The 25,112-nt window shown below is 42.5% G+C and overlaps 1 protein-coding gene and 1 long non-coding RNA gene across 2 annotated transcripts in view; both read left to right on the top strand.

Moving 5' to 3' along the window:
- DESI2 (desumoylating isopeptidase 2) overlaps positions 1-25,112 on the top strand; it is a 64,886-nt gene that overhangs the window by 14,678 nt on the left and 25,096 nt on the right. The gene's annotated exons all lie outside the window — the stretch shown is intronic.
- Positions 1,786-12,721, top strand: LOC117074283. The gene is made up of 2 exons (XR_004433541.1): positions 1,786-1,858; positions 12,660-12,721. It is a non-coding gene; the product is annotated as an uncharacterized LOC117074283 (long non-coding RNA).

The following is a 25,112-nucleotide window of genomic DNA, read 5'->3' as shown; positions in this document are numbered from 1 at the left end:
TTCCTTATGGACAAGGACTGTGAATTAATCATCTTTGTATCCCCACTGTCTAGCAAAGTTCTGCACAAACACAAGAAGTATACCTATGTTTTGTTCAATCAAAGTTGCTTTGTTTATAGATTTGCTGGTATGTTCTCTTTTTAAAATGAGATTTAAACTGACATACAATTTAGGGGGGTCTTTCTAGAATAGTGTTGCTCAATTTTGATCTTGGATTCAATGCATGAGTACCAACAAGACCTCGTAAGGTAGTTTAACAGTGTAAACTTACATCAAAGACAGTTTCATATGAGATGGCTTTGTAGTAATTAGCCCACGATCTCCACTAGTCACAGTTGATAGGGGCTTTTTAAAAACTCAAAAATTGAAATGTCTTCTTTTCACTGAGCACCCTTTTTTGAGAAGTAAGTCAGACACTTGCTTCAATTCACTCAGCCTCTAACGTGAACACTGATTCTAGTTTTTGAGGAGAAGTGGTCATTCTTTATACTTATTCCGATTATTTAATACTGTCTTTTTTAGAAGTCAGGCCCAGGCCCTAAGTGGTTATATTAAGTGTTTTAAGTTACAGACAAAAGAGGCCAGGCGCGGTGGCTCAAGCCTGTAATCCCAGCACTTTGGGAGGCCGAGGCGGGCGGATCACGAGGTCAGGAGATCGAGACCATCCTGGCTAACACGGTGAAACCCCGTCTCTACTAAAAAATACAAAAAACTAGCCGGGCGAGGTGGCGGGCGCCTGTAGTCCCAGCTACTCGGAGGCTGAGGCAGGAGAATGGCGTGAACCCGGGAGGCGGAGCTTGCAGTGAGCTGAGATCCGGCCACCGCACTCCAGCCTGGGCGACAGAGCAAGACTCCGTCTCAAAAAAAAAAAAAAAAAAAAAAAAAGTTACAGACAAAAGAGATGGCATTTGTCAATGTTGCTTTCAAGGAAGAAGCATAAAATTTTATTAAACTGATGAGGAAAATCATTGACAAAAATGAAGTTTAATGGATGTTCTCTATCTGAAGAATAACATGACAGTAATATAGCACAATCCATTTCTGTAAACAATACTTTAAAATAATGAATGAAAATATTTAGGCCAATTTTTTGCATTGAGGCAAGATTGAGCCCAAAAGCAATTGTACTTATTTGTGTATTTATTGCCTTCCCCCATATTTTAAGAGGATAATTTTTCTACAATTTTTTTATCTTCCCTTTTATCGTATTAATACTTTAGAATGCTTTTAAAAAATATTTTAAAAGGAAAGGCCCTTTTTTGTGCGACAGGGTCTTACTTTGACGCCTGGTCTAGAGTGCAGTGGCATAGTCATGGCTCACTGCAGGCTTTGACCTCCCAGGCTCCAACAAACCTCCCACCTCAGCCCCCTCAGTAGCTGCGACTATGCACCACCACACTCGGCTAATTGTTTAATTTTTTTGTACAGATAGGGTCTCACTATGTGGCCCAGGCTGGTCTTGAACTCCTGGGCTTAAGTGATTCTTCCACCTGGGCCTCCTAAAGTGCTGGGATTACAGGCGTGAGCCACCGTGCCTGGCCAGAAAACCTATTTTTATTAAACTTGTACATTTTACTTTCTTCTTTTCAGAATCTTAATAACAAAACCTTTTTATTCTTGCTTAAAAAAAGAAACTAGACTGGCCGGTTGCAGTGGCTCATACCTGTAATCCCAGCACTTTGGGAGGCCGAGGTGGGTGGATCACCTGAGGTCAGGAGTTCGAGACTAGCCTGACCAACATGGAGAAACCCCATCTGTACTAAAAATACAAAATTAGCTGGGCGTGGTGGCATATGCCTATAATCCCAGCTACTTGGGAGGCTGAGGCAGGAGAATCGCTTGAACCCGGGAGGCAGAGGTTGCGGTGAGCCAAGATCACGCCATTACACTCCAGTCTGAGCAACAAGAGTGAAACTCCATCTCAAAAAAAAAAAAGGAAAAAGAAACTAGACTTCAGTGACACTGGATGGTGTCAGAGGAGGTAAGTATGTGTTAGTGGTCACTCCTTGGCCACCTTCTGTGTAATTACCATCTCCATGGACTTAAGGAAGTACAGGGCTGTAAGGTCCTAGCACCAAAGTGAGATGTGGTTCTCCAGCCCTCTGCTCATGTCCCTCACTAATACATAGGCATCCTTTAAAACTACTGTCTTACTTAAGCCTTTTACTGAGACCTGTACTTCTCAAGAATATAAATAATTCTTTTTTTTTTTGGATACGGAGTTTCGCTCTTGTTGCCTAGGCTGGAGTGCAGTGGCACAGTCTCAGCTCACTGCAGCCTCTGCCTCCTGGGTTCAAGCGATTCTCCTGTCCCAGCCTTGTAAGTAGCTGGGATTACAGGCACATGCCACCACACCCAGCTAATTTTTGTATTTTTAGGAGAGATGGGATTTCAGCTATTGTTTAGGCTGGTCTCGAACTCCTGACCTCGAGTGATCTGCCTGCCACGGCCTCCCAAAGTGCCGGGATTATAGGCATGTACCACCACGCCCAGCAGAATATAAATAATTCTTGTAGGAGTCTTTAAATAGAATCAAATTAACTCCACCATTGTTTGCTATTCATTTTGGTGAGTCACTACTCTTGGTAATTTGACATCAACTCCCAAACATTCTTGAAAATTTTGAGACTGCACAGATAACCTGAACTCATCTGCCTATTTACACGTGCGTACAATCTTCCCCAATATGTAGAACAAAAATTTGAGGGAAGGATCGTGTTGCCAATAAATACATGTTTTGGCTACAACTAACACTCATCATAATCTTTACTATGGGACAAGCAGTCTTCTCAGTACTTTATACATACTAATTTATTTATTCCTCACAATAGTCCTCTGAGGTAGATTGTATTTGTTATCCCTATTTTGTAAGTAAGGACATCAAGGGACAGAGAGGTAACTAACTATCTTTCCCAAAGCCATACAACTAGCAAATAGTGGACTTCAACCAAGACATTCTGGCTCCAGGATTCTGAATTAGAATCAAACACTTTTTGAGACAGATTGAGTACCTTAAAAAGTTATCAAATACATATGAACAAACCAAGGCAAAGCACATAAGTCTCCCAACTCAGTCTAATTGCCCTCTTCACTACAGTCCAAATGCTTCAATTTGTGTTAGTTATAATACTTGGATAATCTTTTTTAAATTCAAGTAGTAATCTCTGAGGTTAATGAAAATATAATAGAAGAAATGCCCTCGGGATCTAAACTGGAACTAGAGGGACGTTGTGGGCTTTGTAATTTGACCCTAAGGGAAAGAGATCCTTGGATTAAACTGACCAAATGATATCTTCAGTACAAATGGTTTACGTAGGTGGGTGACATAGGGATTTTGTGGCAACTCTTCTATTGTTTCGTGGTTTAAGAGATACTATTTTGTGGTAGCATCTGGCTGCTTTACTGTTTTCCTTTGGTGTGTTAGGAAGGGTTTGAGAAGAATTAAACTGTAAACTAACTTTCAAATGAAAATGTCTGATTGTTCATGTAATTCCTGAGGGATGATCTAGTTGTCAGTACTGGGCACTGGGTAAGCTTGAATATATAGCCTCCTTAAGTAGATGTGCTTCTAATGTTCTGCGCCATTCCTTCCTTGTACAGCACCACTTTTGTGTGCTAACCTTTCTCTGCAAGGCCGGCCCCCAGTGTCATTATATGTAACTCTTCATCCCACCTTCTGCAACTGCCTGAGAGCAATAGTTCTGTAACTAGTCTGCTGAATGTTAATACTAACTGTACTCTTATACTTGAACCAAGCTCTGGAAATAAAAGTGGTCTTTCCCCAGTTCAAATAAAAAGCCAACTTCTAGGGCTTTATTTGGATAAAAATGCCCTGGATTATCCCATTTTTCCCAAGTATGTGTTTTTAAACTTTTGGCATCTGCTACTATTGAGACAACAAAATCAATGAAGGCTTATCCAGCAGAAATCTTGCTAACATCCAGTTATATCTAGTTCAGCAGCTTGTTTTGTTTGTGTTTTATGGATACATGTTCTTGGCTATGATTTTGTTTTACATATTTCTAATATTTTCTGTCAGAAAAATAGCTTCTAGTTTGTAAAATGAGGTTAAACATATCAATATTATATGGTACTCTACAAAAGCATGAATTTCTTCATAGCAATTTTGAGAAGTTCTCTTGACCTGGGTAGGGAGGTTTTTACTGAAGAGATGCTATGTGACATAAGTTTTGACAGTAGTAAAATAATTTTTAAATGTAATGACAGGCCGGGCGCGGTGGCTCAAGCCTGTAATCCCAGCACTTTGGGAGGCCGAGACGGGTGGATCACGAGGTCAGGAGATCAAGAGCATCCTGGCTAACACAGTGAAACCCCGTCTCTACTAAAAAATACAAAAAACTAGCCGAGCGAGGTGGCGGGCGCCTGTAATCCCAGCTACTCGGGAGGCTGAGGCAGGAGAATGGCGTGAACCTGGCAGGTGGAGTTTGCAGTGAGCTGAGATCCGGCCACTGCACTCTAGCCTGGGCGACAGAGCCAGACTCCGTCTCAAAAAAAAAAAAAAAAAAAAAATGTAATGACAAAAGATAAAAACAAGTTACATGATTTGGATGTTTGTCCCCTCCAAATCTCATATTGAAATGTGACCTCCAGGCCAGGTGCAGTGGCTCATGCCTGTAATACCCAACACTTTGGGAGTCTGAAGTAGGAGGATCTCTTGAGGCCAGGAGTTTGATATCAGCCTGGGCAACATAGCAAGACCCCATCTCTATTAAAAAAAAAAAAAAAAAAAGCAGAAATGTTGGAGGTGGAGCCTAGTGGGAGGTATTGGAATCATGGGGCAGATCCCTCATGAATGACTTAGGGCCATCCCTTTGGTGATGAGTGAGTTCTCACTCAGTTCATGGGAGATCTGGTTGTTTAAAAGAGCCGGGACCTCCCCACTTCTCTCTGTCTCTTGCTCCTTCTCTCGCCATGTGACGTGCCTGCTGTCCCTTTGTTTTCCACCATGATTGTGGAAGGTTCCCAAGATGCTCGCCAAACACAGATGCTGGAGCCATGCTTCTACAGCCTGCAGAACTGTGAGGCAATTAAACCTCCTTTATAAATTACACAGTCTCATGTATTCCTTTATAGCAGCACAGAAACAGACTAACACACCAAGTTGGAGAAGAGTTAAGAAACACTACTATTGATTTCAAAAATTAATAACAGTTGGCCAGGCATGGTGGCTCACGCCTATAATCCTAGCACTTTGGGAGGCCAAGGCAGGCGGATCACGAGGTCAGGTGTCCGAGACCAGCCGGACAACATGGTGAAATCCCATCTCTACTAAAAATACAAAATTAGCTCGGCATGGTGGCACATGCCTGTAATCACAGCTACTTGGGAGGCTGAGACAGGAGAATTGCTTCAACTCGGGATGCGGAGGTTGCAGTGAGCTGAGATCGCGCCATTGAACTCCAGCCTGGGTGACAGAACGAGACTCCGTCTCAAAAAAAAAATAGTAATAATAAAATAATAGCAGTTACTTCAGCATGAATAACTGCCAACAGTAAATCATTATTGCAGGAGAGTAGGATAGTTTCACAACTGAAATCATTCAGTAAAAGGCTCAGTTCTCATATGCTTTTTTGTTTTGTTTTGTTTTTTTACAGTTATCTCACTAAATATTCACTTAAAATAGACGTCATCCATATTGTCTGCATAGCTTTGGCAGGACTTTGAGGCAGAAGGACTTGATAAGGCATACTGACCTTGAATTAAATTTGCATCTTCCACAGGCAGGCTGCCCAGTTTGTAGAGATCGAGCCTTCCAGGCGTGTTCTCTAATAATAGATCTAGGAAGCCCTAACAGGAGAAGCAGCGTTTGGAGGGCATCTCTTTCTCTAACCAACTCTCCCTGGAAGGGCTTAGCCCTCTTTTCCTCTGAATCTATTAAGAAAAAGAGTCACACCAAAGAAAAACATCTAATTTATTCACTTCATAATGTATATTCTAAACATTTATTCAGAAATGTGCTGTTAGTGTATGAAGTGGCTGACCAAAATACATCTTTAGAATTGTTTTCTTCTGCTCTTGATATATTCCTTTTTTATATCCTGTTTTCCTTGTGACTAAAAGCAGATGTTTTTAGAAGGCAGCTGGCTAGAATTAGGAATGCAGCCTGTAATTTAAGAAGTAACCTATTTAAAGGTTTTTGGGCATAGAGAGTTCAAGAAACTAATTGGACTGTCTTGTGTTATTAGAAAATGGTGTATGGTAGCTAGTATTTTTTTTTTCACTTTTTTTCCATTGAGAGTTCCATTCCCATAATTTATATATTTCACTCATAGTAAAGTTTATTGGACCATGTCTAATAATAAAAACAGGGAAATGGAAACTTTTTGTGAATTTCTTGGTGCATAGTTTGCTAATAGAGGAAAAACTTTGTTATAATGCCGAATTGTTATTTTTTAAGGAGCAAAGTATGTTCTGTATCTAAATGAATATTTATTCTTGGGGGCTCAAGGTGTGTATAGAAGAGTTTTTGTTTAGGTTTGCCAACTAGAGAATGGTGTACTCTTCTGCCATTTGGTACAAGTTAGTAGATTTACTTTTTTTTTTTGAGAGGGAGTCTTGCTCTGTCGCCCAGGCTGGAGTGCAGTGGTGCGATCTCCGCTCACTGCAACCCCCACCTCCCGGGTTCAAGCAATTCTTCTGCCTCAGCCTCCCGAGTAGCTGGGACTACAGGCGCCCACCACCATGCCAGACAATTTTTGTTTTGTAATTTTAATAGAGATAGGGTTTCACCATATTGGTCAGGCTGGTCTCAAACTCCTGACCTCAGGTGATCCACCTGCCTCTGCTCCCAAAGTGGCTACAGGCATGAGTCACTGCGCCTGGCCAATTTACTTTACTTCTATTCATAACAGTCTTTTTTTTTTTTTAACAGCCTTATTGAGCTACCGTTCATATACTAGATGAACTATATAAAATGTATACCCATTTAAAATGTACAATTCAATGAATTTTAGTATATTCACAGGTGTGAAGCCATCATTACCACAGTCAATTTTAGGATATTTTCATCGCCCTAGGAAGAAGCCCGTACCCATTAGCAGTCACTTCCCATATCCTCCCCAACTCCCAGTCATGGAACCACTAATACACTTTCCGTCTGTGTAGCCTGTTTTCGGCATTTCATGTAAATGGAATCATGTAATACGTGGTCTTGTGTGATTGGCTTCTTTCACCTGGCATAATGTTTTCAAGGTTCATTCCTGTGGTGGCACGCATCAAATACCTCATTCCTTTTTATTGAGAAATAATACTGCATTTTATGGATAATACCACATTTTATTTATCCAGTAATCAGTTGATAAACATGTAGTTGTTTCTACTTTTTGGCTATTATAAGTAATGCTGCCATGAACATGAATTGCAAGTTTTTATGTGGCTGTATATTTTCATTTCTCTTGGGCATATGCCTAGGAATAAAATTGCTAGGTCATATGGTAACTTTAGGTTTAACTTTTGGAGGAATTGCCCAACTGTTTTCCAGGACAGCTGTCCCATGGTACATTCCCACCAGTAATGTATTAGAGTTTTAATTTCTCCACATCCTAACACTGTTATTATCTGTCTTTTTGATTATAGTCATCTGAGTGGGTATGACATGATAGATAATGGTGGTTTTAATTTGCTTATCTTCTTAGAAGAAATACTTTTTTTAAGATCCTTTGCCCATTTTTTAGTTGGGTTATGTGTCTTGTTGAGTTCTAAGAGTTCTTACATGTATTTTACATGTAAGTCCCTTGTCAGGTGTATGACTTGCCAACATTTTCTCCCAGGCTATGGTATGCCTTTTTCACTTTCTTCATAGTGTTCTTCAAAGCTAACTTTCACTTTATCAATTTTTTTCTTTTGTTGCTTTTGCTTTTCGTGTCATATCTATGAAGCCATTGCTTAATCCAAGATCATGAAGATATGCTTATCTTTTCTAACAAGAGTTTATAATTTAAGCATTTAGGTCTTTGATCCATTAAATTAATTTTTATATATGGCATGAGGTAGAAGACCAGCTTCATTCATTTGCATGTGGATATCCAGTTGTCTCAGTTCTATTTGTTGAAAAGACTATTTTCCCACTGAATTGTCTTGGCACCGTCGTTAAAGATCAATTGGCCATAAATGTAGGGACTTATTTCTGAACTCTGAATTCTGTTTCACTGATCTATATGTCTGTCTTTATGCCAGTAATACACTGTCTTGATTACTGTGGCTCTGTGCTAAATGTTGAAATCAGGAAGTCTGAGTCCTATAACTTTTTCAAGATTGTTTTAGCTATTCTGGGTCCCTTGAATTTCCATATGAATTTTTAAATTTGTCAATTTCTGCAAAAAATGGCAGCTGGGATTTTGACAAGAATGGCAGTGAATCTTCAGGTCAACTTGGAGAATATTACCATCCTAACAATAATAAATCTTCCAGTTCACGAGCGTGGAATGTCTTTCCATTTATTTAGGTCTTCTTTAATTTCTTTCAATAATGTTTTGTAGTTTTCAGATACAAGTTATGAACTTCTTAAATGTATCCATAAGTTTATGTTTTATGTAACTGTTGTAAATGGAATTGTTTTCTTAATTTCTTTTTTTGATTGCTTATTGCTAGTGTATTGAAATACAATCGATGTTTTTTTTTTGAGATGGACTCTCTGTCACCTGGGCTGGAGTGCAGTGGCGCAATCTCAGCTCACTGCAAGCTCCGCCTCCCGGGTTCAGACCATTCTCCTGCCTCAACCTCCTGAGCAGCTGGGACTACAGGTGCCTGCCACCACGCCTGGCTAACTTTTTGTATTTTCAGTAGAGACAGGGTTTCACAGTGCTAGCCAAGATGATCTCGATCTCCTGACCTCGTGATCCGCCCGCCTCGGCCTCCTAAAGTGCTGGGATTACAGGCGTGAGCCACCGTGCCTTTCCTACAGTCGATTTTTATATATTGATCTTGTACCCTGCAGTGGTTTTTAATTTATTTATTAGTTTTAGTAATTTTTTTGGTGGATTCCTTATGATTTTCCTGTATACAATATCATATCATCTGCAAAATGAGGTAATTTTACTTCTTTTCTTCCAGTTTGAATACCTTTAATTTTTTCTTCTTCAGTAATTGCCCTGGCTAGAATATCCAGCACAGTGTGTAATAGAAGTGGCAAGAGCAGACACTCTTATTTTTTATTTTAAAGGGAAAGCATTCAGTCTTTCACCATTAAGTATGATATTAGCTGTGAGGTTTTTCGTATATATTCTTTATCAGGTTAGGGAAATTTCCATCTATTCCTAGTTTATTGAATAGATTTTAAAAATGTATAATATACAATGTATATTTTATATATATTATATAAAACATATATCATATGTATATCATGAAAGGGTATTGAATTTTGTCAAATGCTTTTGTCTATTGGGATGATCATGGGGATTTGTCCTTTATATGGTATATTACATTTTTTTTTTTTTTTTAAGATTAAGCCCACCTTCCATTCCAAGGATAAATCCCACTGGGTCATGTTATATAATCCTTGAGTCTGTTTTCATAATAGATATTAGTCTCTGTTTCTTGTGATGTCTTTTTTTTTTTTTTTTGAGACATAGTCTCGCTCTGTCGCCCAGGCTGGAGTGCAGTGGCCGGATCTCAGCTCACTGCAAGCTCCGCCTCCCGGGTTCCCGCCATTCTCCTGCCTCAGCCTCCCAAGTAGCTGGGACTACAGGCGCCCGCCACCTCGCCCGGCTAGTTTTTTTTGTATTTTTTTAGTAGAGACGGGGTTTCACCGTATTAGCCAGGATGGTCTCGATCTCCTGACCTCGTGATCCGCCCGTCTCGGCCTCCCAAAGTGCTGGGATTACAGGCTTGAGCCACCGTGCCCGGCCTCTTGTGATGTCTTTGTTTTGGAATCAGGTTTATCTGGCCTCATAGAATGAGTTAAGAAGTGTTCCCCTTTCTTCTATATTTTAGAAGAGGTTCTGAAGAATTGGTATTGATTCTTGTTTAATTTAGTAGAATTTGCCAGTGAAGTCACCTGATCCTGGGCTTTTCTTTGTGGGTAGTTTTTAAATTACTAGTTCATTCTTTTCTCATTAGAGGTTATTTAGATTTTCTGTATCTTCTTGAGTCAGTTTTGGTAGCTTGTGAATTTGTCCATTGCATCTGTTATATAATTTGTTGGCATACAGTTCTTAGTCTTCCTTGTAATCCTTTTCATTTCCATTAGGTCGGTAGAGAAGTCTCTTCATAGATTTCTAACCAGTAAATAGATCACTACTTTAACTTCGCAAAGAAATTAACTCTTCAACTTTTGTGGGGCCTTTCCAAGGATAGAAAATACAAGGAAACGTGAAAACCAAAGAACTACTGAGTTCATCATTATTACAGCTAACAATGAATAAGCAACATCAACATTAATTCTTGCTTTGCACAGAGTGTTGAAACAGAGCCTTCAAAAAATAGCAATAATGAGTCTGGGCACAGTACTGTGCATGGCTCACTCCTGTAATCCCAGCACTTGTGGAGGCCAAGTTGGGAGGATTGCTTGAGGCCAGGAGTTCAAGTCAAGCTTGGGCAACATAGCGAGACCCTGCATCCACAAAAATAAAAGCTAAAACATTAGCCTGGCCTGGCAGTTTCTCAGGAGGCTGAGTTAGGAGGTTTGCTTCAGCCCAGAGGTTTGAGGAGGCAGTGAGCTATGATACTACCACTGCATTCCGGCTTAGGCGACAGAGCAGGACCCTGTCTCTAAAAAATAACAGTAATGATGATGATGTTAGGCGTGAGGGGTGGACTTACACTGTTTAATACTGTCCAAAGGAATGTATCTCTAGGTTTAAAAAATCATTTTCCTAGCAACTTGTGGGCTTTGTATAATCTTGAGCAGAAACACTTGACCTGATTATTCAACTTCCCATCTGAGAGTGGAGGTAGTACCACTTGCAAAGCAAGCAGATATTCATTTTCATTGTACTGTCTCAGCATTTCTTTAGAAACTTTATTTAGGCCACATCTCATTATAGTGAATTCCAAACTACTGACCAAATTTTTGGATGGAATATTTCCCTTGCTTTTAAGTTTCCTTTTACAGTTTTCCCCTGTACAAAATGTGTCAAAAAATACCTTTATTTTTTAGAATGTAAAATATTGAATACAAGGAAATTTCAGACTGAAGAAGTATAGTACTCAGGCAACATATAGGAGTTCTGAGCATGGAATTCCCAAGCATAGAAGAAATTATTTTCATTTGTGAAAAGGCAGAGAGTAAAAGATTTCTGAGTTTAGGATACCCACTCTGATAAGTTCATTCTCATCCTAATTCTTTACCAAAAGTCAACATTTGGGTATGATGTTTTTTTCATGAAAATCTTTCCCATTTTTTAATAAAACATTTGGGTTCTTGTTATGGAAATTTACAATAAATCACTTTCAGAAGGCTATTTACTGCTGAGCAGAAGAGATTGTTAAAATTAAATGATACTGAACATAAAATGGAAATGTTCAATTTACTAAGCATTTAAAACCTTTTGATTATTGTAGCCATTATGTATACATCTCTTTTTGGAAAATATTCTATATTTTGGAAAAGAAGCTATGCTGCAGAAAGAGAATCGGCCACTTTAAAATAGAGCCGCCTGCTTCCGGAACAAAAACCTTTTGGTGCCGTCGTTAAGGAAATCAGCAGTGTACAGACCAAATTATTGGTTTCAAACTGTATAAACAATGGGATTTCTCAATTGGAAAAGGCAATTTAAGTCCTAGAAGTTGGCTGCCAAGGAAACCACTACTTGGAAAAAACCTAACAAAATTTTTATGTGAACTAGCATGATACCTTCCAGTATTTTCCACTCTCTCTCTCTCTTTTTTTTTTTTTTTTTTTTTTTTTGAGACAGGGTATCACTCACTTGCCCAGACTGGAGCACAGTGGCACAATCACAGCTCACTGAAGCCTCCACCTCCTGGGCTTAGGTAATCAATCCTGCCATGTCGTGAAGCCTCGACCTCCTGGGCTTAGATAATCAATCCTGCCATGTCAGCCTCCTGGGTAGCTGCGACTACAGGCACACACCACCACTCCCAGCTAATTTTTTGGTTTTTGTAGAAATGGGGTTTCCCCATGTTGCCCAGGCTGGTGTTTTTCTGTGAAAAGGGGGAGAAAGTAGGATAGCAAGAAACTTAGAAACACATCTCTGTTGTAAGGCGGCAAGGACTAGATTATTCGCTTTAGTTCCCCCAAATTTTTTATTGTGAAAATTTTTAAACTTTTCCAAAAAGTTTAAGGAAGAGTACAATCTGTATATACCCTTCATTCAGATGTACCAGTTTTTAACCTTTTGCTACGTTTGCTTTCTCTCACACCCGTCCTACACTCTCTCACACATAGATCACATAGAAAGTAAGTCACAAACATAGCAATTCATCCCTAACTACTTTAGTATGTATTTCCCAAGAAGACATTTTCTGGCTTGGCACGGTGGCTCATGCCTGTAATCCCAGCACTTTGGGAGGCCAAGGAGGGTGGATCACTTGAGACCAGGAGTTTGAGACCAGCCTGGCCAACATGCCAAAACCCCATCTCTACTAAAAATACAAAAATTATCCAGGTATGTCAGCACAAGCCCGTAATCCCCTTTGCATGGCTGAGGCACGAGATCATCATTCCAACCTGGGAGGCAGAGGTTGCAGTGAAGCCCAGATCACGCCATTGCACTCCAGCCTGGGTGACAGAGTGAGACTCTATTGCAAAAAAAAAAGATATTTTTACCTAATCAGAGTACTGTTATCACACCCAAGAAGTTTTTAATTGATGTAATATTATTGAATATATAGTCTATATTCATGTTTTCCCCAATTGTTCCAATAATGGTTCTTTTTAGCCTTTTTTTGTTTTTGTTTTTTACAAAAAATCCAGGATCCAATCAAAGTTCATTCAGTTCATTTAATTGCCATAAGAGTAGCCCACCCTTCCTCTGCCTTCTTTTGACTTTGCTATCACTGATACTTTTTTAAAAAGCAAGCATTGGCTGGGCACAGTGGCTCATGTCTGTAATCCCAGCACTTTGGGAGGCCAAGGCAGGTGGATTGCTTGAGCCTAGGAGTTCGAAACCAGCCTGGACCACATGATGAAACCCTGTCTCTACAAAAAATAGCTGGGCATGGTGGCGTGCGCGAGTCCTAGCTACTCGGGAAACTGAGGTGGGAGAATGGCTTGAGCCCTGCCTGCAGTGAACCGAGATCAGGCCACTGCACTCCAGCCTGGGCAACAGAGCCAAACCCTGTCTCAAAAAAAATGAAAAAAAACAAAAAGGCCAGTTTTCTTGTAGAATGTCTCATAGTCCAGACTTACCTGATTTTTCCTTATGGTTGTCTTCTGGTTTAACACATTTGACAGGAAAACCAACAAAGCAAATGTAGCTTTTGTATTTCATCACATCCAAAGGCACATAATATCAATTGGTTCAACTATTAATAATGCTCAGTTTAATCACTGAGTATTGATAAGGTGATATACAACATATTTTTCCATTGCAAAGGTATCTTTTTTCTTTGTTATTTAGGAAAAATGGTGGGGGTTGGCAAGTGACATTGGTGCAAAGAGGGAGAAATGGTGGGGGAGGAGGAGGTGACACTTCGAGACAGTGTGTATATCATTCTTAAACAGCCTTTCTTCTAATGGTGTTATCATCCATGACTCAACTGACTCAACTGGTGGCAACAAAATGGTGATTGCCTAATTTTGCCCTTTCGTCTACTTGTATTAGCTGGCTTTCTTCCATTAAAACAAGAGCTTTCCTCCTTTTACTTTTTTTTTTTTTAAAGCATTACCGTGGACTCTGAGAGTGTCTTTTTATTCAATATGCTATAGTCCATTATGATGATCATTTTTGTTGTTCACCTCTTCCCAAAGTTGACTAATGAAAACTGCTTTTAGGCCAGCTTCTCTATAATTTTGACATGTGTCCATCATTCTTTGAGCAATTCTCACCTTACACATTTTTGCCCTAACTTGGAATCAACCATTTCTCCAGAGTCCTGATTCCTTTTAGGAAGAGAAACCAAGATCTGGACAGTATGTTCATTGTTTCTACTTCAGTGTGCCTCCTGTTACAATCCAGTAACACGGGCTTCTTCCATTTCCTCTTCCGTGTTTTGTATCTCCCTCTACTGCATTGACAACTCTGGTTCCCGCCATCAGCATATGTACTCACTTGTTCTGTACTAGAGTATAGCAGTCCCCAACCTTTTTGTCATCAGGGACTAGTTTCGTGGAAGACAATTTTGCCGTGGACCTGGGGCGGGGGAGGGAGAATGGTTTCAAGATGAACTGTTCCACCTCAGATGATCAAGCATTTGTTAGATTCTCATAAGGAACGCACAACCTAGATCTCTTGCATCTGCAACTGCATACCTCTTGCTGCATACATGTCCTGTAGTACATACAAAAAGTTTTGGAATTACACCAGTACCACTGTAAACAACACATCTCAGTTTGAGATTTCTTTGCCCTTCATTTTGTCCTTAGAATATATCTCAGTAAGGGTATGTAGACAGATTACTATATTCAGAAGTTAATTTCTTTTTTATTTTCTGTGTGGTTATCAATTTGATACATAACTAGGTTCATTTGTTTTTGTTTGACTTCAGTTTTGAGATGTACTTCTGTGTCCAGAATTGGTTCTGTCCAGTGGGTTCTTGGTCTCGCTGACTTCAAGAATGAAGCTGCGGACCCTCGCAGTGAGTGTTAAGTTCTTAAAGATGGTGTGTCCGGAGTTTGTTCCTTCAGATGTTCAGATGTGTCTGGAGTTTCTTCCTTCCAGTGGGTTCGTGGTCTCACTGACTTCAGGAATGAGGCCGCAGACCCTCGTGGTGAGCGTTACATCTCATAAAGGTAATGTAGACCCAAAGAGTGAGCAGCAGCAAGATTTATTGTGAAGAGCGAAAGAACAAAGCTTCCACAGCGTGGAAGGGGACACGAGCAGGTTGCTGCTAGTGGCTTGGGTGGCCAGCTTTTATTCCCTTATTTGGCCCCGCCCACATCCCACTGATTGGTCTATTTTACAGAGCGCTGATTGATCCATTTTACAGAGTGCTGATTGGTGCGTTTACAAACCTTTAGCTAGACACAGAGTGCTGATTGATGCGGTTTTACAGGGTGCTGATTGGTGCATTTACAAACCTTCAGCTAGACACAGAGCGCTGATTGGTGCATGTTTAGAGTGCACTGATTGGTGCGTTTACAAGCTTTTAGCTAGACACAGCGCTGATTGGTGCGTTTTTACAGAGTGCAGATTGGTGCGTTTACAAACCTTTAGCTAGACACAGAGCGCTGATATGTGCGTTTTTACAAAGTGCTGATTGGTGCATTTACAATCCTCTAGCTAGACAGAAAAGTTCTCCAAGTGCTCACTTGACCCAGGAAGTCCAGCTGGCCTCACCTCTCACTCCCCGCTCTAAACAGGACACCCCAACTGCTGTTGAGAATTAGGCAATGACCGCTCTAGCTACTTCCTGCTGGATAGGGTGGAAGAAGGGGCCCTGCAGTTGTGTCCTCCAGAGGGGAACTCCTTAGGCCAGTGAAAGGGCCAGCGGGTTGGTCCAGGGGTCCTCAGTAGAAGTTGTTAGTTGAGCTCATTTGGGGTTCCATTTGTAAGACCATCTGTAGCTTGATGGCCTCGATCCAAGAGGAAACAAATTTAACAAGGAGGTTAAAAATACAGGGCCTGAAGGCGAGTAATAGAAGATGGCTGTCACAGGACCTAGAAGGGGGAGAGGCCATGTCGCCCAACTCCAGAGGTTGGTATAAGAGTTTGAAAGGCATTGTCTAATTTCAGAAGCCTTTTCCTGTAAACGCCTGGCAGCATCTCATACTAGCCCTGACTGGTTAGTGCAGAAACAACACTCTTCCCCTAAGAAGGTGCAGAGTCCTCCTTTCTCAGCAGCGTGAAGGTCTAGGCCTCAGCGGTTTTGGAGAGTCCCTGCTGCCAAAGGATAGACTGTATTATTTCTTGCAAACTGTCTGAGAGGCAGATATAGGTTGACGTTCAACATAAGAAGAATACGCCTTGGCTGGGTAGACAGAAATTTACCCTGGCTTTTAAAGGAATAGGGTACACTTTTTTCTTTACTACTTCGATCTCTTTCTCTCTCTTTGACTCCTTTGTCTCCTTCTCTCTTTCCTTCTCTGACTTTCTGTCTCTGTCTCCTCCTCTCTCTTTCTTTCTGCCTCTTTCTCTCTTTCCTTTCTGCTGGTCTTTCCCTGCCTCTGCCAGCCACTTATGCTGCTGTTGTCCTCTCTCCTTCCCCTTTTGATGGCTTCCGCAGTGTAAGACTGCCACCTCCTTGGGTTTTTGCACTGTGTGCAGTAACTCCATAAATTCCTTCTGGTATTTAATGGGGGTTCCCCCAGAGATTAGGAACTCTTTCTTTCCATATTGCAGCATGGGCATGTAGGATTAGATAAGCATACTTGCAATCTGTATACACATTTATTATTTTTCCCTTTCCCAGTTCTAAGTCTTGGGTAAGTGCCACTAGTTCTGCTAACTGGGCACTGGTCCCTGGGGGAGGAGGCTTACTTTCAAGTATGGTTACATCACTAACTATGGCATAACCTGCCCTTCGTATCCCATTCTCCACAAACGAACCTCCATCGGTATATAGGTTAAGGTCAGGATTAGCTAAGGGGACTTCTGAGAGATCATCTCGGGTGGCATGAGTCTGGACTATAATTTGTTGGCAGTCATGCTCGATTGGTTCTCCATCCTCTGGGAGAAAAGTGTCAGGGTTGAGGGCCACTCACGTACATATTTGAAGCACTGGTCCCTCAAGGAGTAGTGCCTGGTATCTAGGCGGTTGTCTGATAGCCATAAACTTCCTTTGGCCCCTAGTATGCCATTTACATCATGAGTAGTCCAGACAGTGAGATCCGTTCCTTGTATTATTTTGATGGCCTCTGACACTAAGACAGCCACTGCCACAACTACCCATAAACAGTGAGGCCAGCCTTTTGCTACTACATAAATGTCCTTACTTAGATGTGCCACTGGTTGTGGGGTTGTCTCACGAGTCTCAGTAAGGACTCCAAGAGCTATCCCTGCTCTCTCTCTGACGTATAAAGAGAAGTTTTGTCCTATGGGAAGGTTTAAAGCTGGAGCTTGTACTAGGGCCTGCTTTAAGGTTTTGAAGGCTGTTTCTGCCTCTGCTTCCCATTCTACTAGATGAGTATTTACCCTCTGGGTCTCCTTGATTATAATATAGAGGGGCCTGGCTATCTTGCTGTATCCAGGGATCCAAAGTTGGCAAAAGCCGGTGATTCCAAGGAACCCCTGCAGCTGATTTAATGTCTTAGAGTGATGATAAGCCGGTATAGGCTGTATTCATTCCTTGCTGAGGGCCCTGGTCCCTATGGCTAAGATTAGGCCTAGATATTTGACCTGCTATAGGCAAAACTGGGCCATCAACCTACATGCCTTGTACCCTTGATTAGCTGGAAAGTTCAAGAGATCTAGAGTAGCCTGCTGGCATGAGGTTTCCAAATTGGTAGCCTAAAGTAAATCATCCACATACTGAAGGACCAGGGTGTCTCGACTTGAGAAGTGGCCTAGATCTTGGGCCAGTGCCTGACCAAACAGATTAGGGCTATCCCTAAACTGTTGAGGCAAGACGGACCATGTAAGTTGGGATGTGTGGTCTGTGGGATCCTCAAAGGCAAAGAGAAACCGGGAGTCAGAGTGCAGGGGAATATAGAAGAAGGCATCCTTGAGGTCCAGAGCAGTGAACCGTTCTGCTTCCTCTGGTATTTGAGAGAGCAGGGTATAGGGGTTGGGTACAACTGAATATAGAGGAATACTGCCCCGATGAGTCTAAGATCTTGCACTAGTCTCCACTGATCGCTCCGTTTTTGTACTCCTAGAATTGGGGTGTTGCAGGGACTGCTGCATTTCCTTACTAAGCCTTGAACTTTTTTTTTTTTTTTTTTTGAGACGGAGTCTCGCTGTGTCGCCCAGGCTGGAGTGCAGTGGCCGGATCTCAGCTCACTGCAAGCTCCGCCTCCCGGGTTCACGCCATTCTCCTGCCTCAGCCTCCTGAGTAGCTGGGACTACAGGCACCCGCCACCGTGCCCAGCTAATTTTTTGTATTTTTTAGTAGAGACGGGGTTTCACCGTGGTCATGAACTCCTGACCTTGTGATCCACCCGCCTCGGCCTCCCAAAGTGCTGGGATTACAGGCGTGAGCCACCACGCTTGGCCACCTTGAACTTTTAAATGTTTAACAATATCATGTAATCCTTTATGAGCTTCAGGCCTTAAGGGATATTGCCTTTGGTAAGGAAAAGTGGTGGGGTCTTTTCGCCTGATTTGGACTGGACGGGCATTTTTGCCCTTCCAAATTGTCCTTCCAATGCCCAGACTTCAAGATTGATTCCCTCCTCAAGTAGGGGACAACAAATGGGTAACTTGTTCCCATATTCATGTAGGTAAGAGCTCCAGCCTTGGCTAATACATCCCTCCCTAATAAGGGTGTGGGACTTTCAGGCATCACAAGAAAGGCATGTGAAAAGAGCAAAGTCTCCCAATTACAGCTGAGGAGGTGGGCGAAATACCTGGTTACAGGCTGTCCCAGGATTCCTCGGATGGTAACAGAGCTTGAGGACAGTCGTCCAGGACAGGAGATTAACACTGAGAAGGCAGCGCCAGTGTCCAGGAGGAAGTCAATTTCCTGGCCCTCAATGGTTAAACGTACCCGGGGCTCAGTGAGGGTGATGACATGAGCTGGCGCTTGCCCCGGGCATCCTCCATCCTATTGTTGGATCATCTGGTTGGGGGCTTCTGGCCCAGGGAACCATTGTCCTCTGGGGCAGTGCACCTTCCAGTGATCGCCTCGGCACAGTGGGCATGGGCAAGGGGGCAGCTTGTTTCTCACTGGACAATCTTTTTTAAAGTGTCCTTGCAAACCACACTGGTAACAAACCCTACCAGGTGATTGGCCTGCGCCATTTTCTGTCCTCTCTGAACCACCAAGGTTTATTTGTCTGAGGGCCATGACTAAGGCTGTGGCCTTTCTCTGATCTCGCTTTTCCTTTTGACCTGTTCCTCTTGGTCCCTATTATAGAACACCGAGGTTGCCAGGTTTAATAATGCCTCCAGATTTTGTTCAGGGCCCGGGGCCCAGGGCCCAGGGCTCGCTTTTGGAGCTTTCTCCTGAAATCTGCAGCTGACTGGGAAATAAACTTATCTTTTAGGGTCAGTTGACCCTCTAGTGAGTTGGATGACAGGGGAGTGTATTTTCTTAAGGCCTTTCATAACTGCTTAAGAAAGGTAGAAGGGTTTTCTTCTCTCCCTGAGTTATGGTGGACATCATTGACTAATCCATGGGCTTTTTCTCATTCTCCTTAGTCCTTCTAGAACACAGGTCAACAGATGTTTGCAGCTCCAGTCCCCATGATCTGAGTTGAGGTCCCAGTGGGGATCCATACTGGGGACAGCTAGCTGACCGGTAGGGAATTTGACCCTTTCTTTGGCTGTCATTCTGTCATTTACTTGACTAAGATACCAGGTATCTCCAAACTCCCGGGCTGCAGCTAAAGCCACATTCTTTTCATTAAAGGCCAGGGTTTGATCTAACAGTAGCATGACATCTCTCCAAGTGAGATAGAAGGTTTGCTCTAGACCCTGTAGGACATCTGTGTACCTGTCAGGGTCATCTGAAAAGTTCCCCAGGTCTGCCTTGACCTGCTTTAAATCAGAGAGGGAGAAGGGGACATGTACCTGAGTTGGGCCAAATTCCCCTCCCCCTACGGCTTGAAGGGGACATAACCGATAGCCTGGGGGTTTCTGTGGTCCTTTGGAGATTTCTTTGCTTGTTTCCTTCTGGGTAGGGGAGATTAGAGGAGGCTTATTGTTAATAGAAAGGGGAGCTATAGGGAGGCTAGGATATGGAGGTAAGCTGAGAAGTCCTCCTGTGGGATGTGAACTGCAAGCTTTGCATAGTTGTGGATTCTCCTTCAATGAAAAGAAAGCTTGGACATAAGGTATTTCACTCCATTTACCTTCCCTCTTACAGAAAAGGTCAAGCTGCAGGATAGTGTTGTAATTTATACTTCCCTCAGGTGGCCATTTTTCCCCATCAGAGAGAGAATACTGGGGCCAGGCTGTAGTGCAGAAAAAGATGAGCTGCCTCTTTTTCAGGGTTTGTGGGTCAAATTGGTCCCAATGGCTTAGGATGCATTTCAAGGATGAGCTTGCTGATGCCTGAGTGTTTCCCATCTAAAACCACCTGCGGTTTTGGTTTGTTTCTCCCCCTGCCCAAGAACCCGCAACGGTCTCTGGACCCTGCTGATCAGAACAGTTGTACTCACTGACGCAGCAACAGAAACACTGGTTTTCCTCCTAGACCACAAGGAGGACCAAGGAATGTTGGATTTCGTAGCCCTTACCGACGCATTCTCGAAAACCTGCACCCTTGCCCGGCCTCCTAGACCACAAAGAGGACCAAGAAAAATCGGATTTAGTGACCCTTACCGATGCAGTCTCGAAAACCTGTCAGAGTCCTAAGCATTCTCCTGTTAGTATTGGGACATTACCTGAGTCCTATAAAGATGTTATGCCCCAAAAATGAAGTGGAGGGCCATACCCTGAGGGGGGGGGGATCTCCAGAGTTGGAAGAGTGATGCCTTTTGTCCTCACTTATATGAATAGGATGGATACAATTTCTGAGGCTCCCCATATCCTAGCTTCAGGAATAGCTTTTGTTAGGCCTGCTTGTCTGAGGACGGATCCTGAAATTCCAGATAGTGCCCCACCCTAGTGGGGCTTTGGGCAAAAATTATGTCTTTCTAATTGGTGAGCCCGGGTGCTTAAAGAAGGTAACAGAGTCCTGAAGTTTATACTAGAAATCATTCTTATAGGAGAAACTAGAAAAGCAGCAGAGACAGGGAGTAGTTTTTAGAAGCAGGACTAGCCTCGGAGAAGAGAGGCAAGAGGAAGTTTGTCTGACAAGCATTAGGACCCAGGAGGCAAGGGTCAGGATGGATAGGATAGATGGGCGAGTCTCGCTTGGGTGACATGACTTAGTTCTGCTCATGGCCGCAGGATCAACCAACTTGTCAGACCCCAGAGCTGGATGGCTTTCCTCTCTGTCGACCCTCAGCTCAGCCCAGAAGTACAGGAAAAGCGGAAGCTGGTTCCAGGTAAACCAACACTTCCAACTCCAAAGAGTCAGGGGTTGTTAGAGAGCCCTTTCCCAGAAAGCCTGACACCCATGTCTTCAGTCTGGCGGCCGTGCTAGTCGCTTTTAACTGGCCCGGTATTTAGCCCCCGAATTCTAAGGAAAAACAGGATAGAATAGCAAGCGAGAGGGGTCCAGTGGTACTCACTGCTTAGTGATTGTCTCTTCATGGTCACCAAAACGTGTCCAGAATTGGTTCCTTCTGGTGGGTTCTTGGTCTCACTGACTTTAAGAATGAAGCCACAGACCCTCATGGTAAGTGTTAAGTTCTTAAAGATGGTGTGTCTGGAGTTTGTTCCTTCAGATGTTCAGATGTGTCTGGAGTTTATTCCTTCTGGTGGGTTCATGGTCTCGCTGACTTCAGGAATGAAGCCACAGACCCTCATGGTGAGTGTTACAGCTCATAAAGGTAGTGCAGACCCAGAGTGAGCAGCAGCAAGATGTATTGTGAAGAGCGAAAAAACAAAGCTTCCACAGCATGGAAGGGGACCTGAGCAGGTTGCCCCTGCTGGCTCGGGTGGCCAGCTTTTATTCCCTTATTTGGCCCCGCCTACATCCCACTGATTGGTCCATTTTACAGAGCGCTGATTGGTGCGTCTGCAAACCTTTAGCTAGACACAGCACGCTGATTGGTGCATTTACAATCCTCTAGCTAGACAGAAAAGTTCTCCAAGTGCCCACTGGACTCAAGAAGTCCAGCTGGCTTCGCTTCTCACTTCTTTTTCTAAGTCTAACTTTGTGAAAAACATTTACGTGGTTCAAATGTCAAAACTATATATAAAAAGATATCTCAGGATGTCTTCTGTCTCTTTCCCTTTCATCCACCTTTGGTAGGTAACTATTTTCATGATTTTCTGGTTTTTTCTTTTTTCTTTTTTGCAAAAAAAAAAATATTTGCATATGACAGGGATCTTACACAAACTTTTTCTGTAAATAACCAGATAGTAAATATCTTGGTTATCTATCACTCAACTCTGCATAAAAGCCACATAGACAGTTTGCAAACAAGTGAGCGAGGCTGTGTTCCAATAAAACGTTATTTGCAAAGACAGGAGGTGGGCCAGATTTGGCCTGCAGGAGTTGTTTGCTGGCTGTAAGGTGTAGATACAGACATTCTCATACAAAAGCATGTATATAGTACACTGTCAAAAAAATTTTAAAAACTCAGTAATATTTGTTAAAGCATAGTAAGTCAAACTTTTTTTTTTTTTAAGACGGAGTCTTGCTCTGTTGCGCAGCTGGAGTGCAGTGGCGTGATCTTGGCTCACTGCAAGCCCCACCTCCTGGGTTCACGCCATTCTCCTGCCTCAGCCTCCCAAGTAGCTGGGACTACAGGCACCCGCCACCATGCCTGACTAATTTTTTTGTATTTTTAGTAGAGACGGGGTTTCACCATGTTAGCCAGGATGGTCTCGATCTCCTGACCTCGTGATCCGCCCACCTCGGCCACCCAAAGTGCTGGGATTACAGGCGTGAGCCACCGCACCTGGCCAACAAACTCTTTTCAAGACCATTGTGATAGGTAGAGAGGCCATGGCAATGGGATTTTGCAGTGGAGTAGAGAGACTGTGTTCAACTCCAAACACAGCATGGGCAAATGGGAATTTGCAGCCAGGGGGCAGGGTGGAGGGTCAGTGGATGGAAAATTTCTAAGAGGAAACATTAGGGGTCGGGGGCTTCTGGCTAAACCAACCTAACACAGTTCTTTGTGAAGATATGCCAGGGTAATCTGACATCACCGGGGGATGGTGGAGGATGAGGAACCTGACCAGATATGGAGGTGATCAGATAGCAAGGGTTGGGGGTTCTTGCTGAACTGAATTAGCAAGATTCTTTGCTAAAACCTGATTTTACAAGTAAGTGTACAGATGGGCCTAGGAGAAGATTCAGGAGTCTACGTCTTTGCCATATATTATTTTGCAACTTGCTTTTGTTTCCCTAACAAATATATCCTGGAAATTACTTCCTCTTCCTCTTAGTTCTTCAAGAGCATCACCCCTCCCCCTACACTTTTTGAATTTTTTTTAGAGACAGGGTCTCACTCTGTTGCCCTGGCTGGAGTGCAGTGGTGTGATCATAGCTCACTGCAACCTCGAACTCCTGGGCTCAGTTCTCCCACCTCAGCCTCCCAAGTAGCTAGGACCACAGGTACCTGACTAATTTCTTTCCTTCCTTCCTTCCTTTCCTTCCTTCCCTTCCTTCCTTCCTTCCTTCCTTCCTTCCTTCCTTCCTTCCTTCCTTTCCTTCTTTCTTTCTTTCTTAGAGATTGGGTCTCACGGCCGGGCGCGGTGGCTCAAGCCTGTAATCCCAGCACTTTGGGAGGCCGAGACGGGCGGATCACGAGGTCAGGAGATCGAGACCATCCTGGCTAACACGGTGTGACCCCGTCTCTATTGAAAAATACAAAAAAAAACTAGCCGGGTGAGGTGGCGGGCGCCTGTAGTCCCAGCTACTCGGGAGGCTGAGGCAGGAGAATGGCATGAACCCGGAGGTAGAGCTTGCAGTGAGCTGAGATCTGGCCACTGCACTCCAGCCTGGGCGGCAGAGCGAGACTCCGTCTCAAAAAAAAAAAAAAAAAAAAAAAGAGATTGGGTCTCCCTGTGTTGCCCAGGGGGGGTCTTGAACTCCTGGCCTCAAGCTGTCCTCCCGCCTCAACCTCCCAAAGTACTGGGATTACAGGTGTAACCCACCACACTGAGACCTTCCCCCTCTTTTTATGGCTGAAGAATATTCCATTATATAGATACATCATAGTTTAGGTAACTAGGACCCTATAAATAAACATTTAGGTTGTTGTCAGCATTTTACTAACATAAATAATACTGCAGTTAATAGTCTTATGCTTATGATTTTTTATATGTGCAACCTATTCTCTTACTGTAGTGTAAAAATTCAAATAAAAACCTGTTAAACTAAGATAATAGCATTTTACTTTAAAATAACATTTTTAATTATAAAAGTAATACTCTTTAACAAATTTAGAAAAACAATCCTGAATGTATGAAGTTAAAACTGAAAAGTATTGCATTATAGTCCTCCACTCCCACCCTAGCCACATTGTTAACAGTTTGATCTGTTCAACCTTCAAACCTTTCTTTTGTTGCAATTGGTGGTAGTTTTATTTTGTCATCCCATACTTAATATGTAAGTATAGCCTCAGGCTTATTTTTCAAAAATTTGATCATGCTACACATATTATGACTTGATACTTTTATTATATGTGGTTTTTAAATATCGAGTTACCTCATTCTTTTTTCCTTTTTAAAAATTAAACTCAGCTAATTTTCCCAAGTCAACCTTATTCTTTTTTTGATTGATAGTTTATAATATGAATGTACCATAATTAGCCATTTCTCTATTGATATTTAGACTTCAGTTTTTCAGTATTGTAGACAACCACAGTTAATGTCCTAGGACATGTCTTTGCATATACTAGTGTTTCTATAGAATAGATTCCAGAAGGTGAAATGGTTAAGTCACTGTCGTTGATTTACACTTGTGCAATGTCTTCTTCACACCCTTCCCAACACCCAGTATTAGCAGTATTTTTAATATTTGCCAATTTGGTAGATAAAAAGAAGGATGGTACCTCATTGTTTTAATTAGTATTTTTCTGTTTGCTACTGAGATTGTTATTTCAGGTTTGTTGGCCACTAATTTCTTTTTTTTTTTTTTTGAGACAGAGTCTCACTCTGTCGCCCGGGCTGGAGTGCAGTGGCCGGATCTCAGCTCACTGCAAGCTCTGCCTCCCGGGTTTACGCCATTCTCCTGCCTCAGCCTCCCGAGTAGCTGGGACTTAACAGGTGCCCGCCACCTCGCCCGGCTAGTTTTTTGTAGTTTTTTAGTAGAGACGGGGTTTCACCATGTTAGCCAGGATGGTCTCAATCTCCTGACCTCGTGATCCG

The sequence above is a fragment of the Trachypithecus francoisi genome, unplaced genomic scaffold (genome assembly GCF_009764315.1).
Source record: "Trachypithecus francoisi isolate TF-2019V2 unplaced genomic scaffold, Tfra_2.0 Lachesis_group5, whole genome shotgun sequence".
Classification (NCBI taxonomy): domain Eukaryota; kingdom Metazoa; phylum Chordata; class Mammalia; order Primates; family Cercopithecidae; genus Trachypithecus; species Trachypithecus francoisi.
This window is presented reverse-complemented; position numbering and strand designations above follow the sequence as displayed.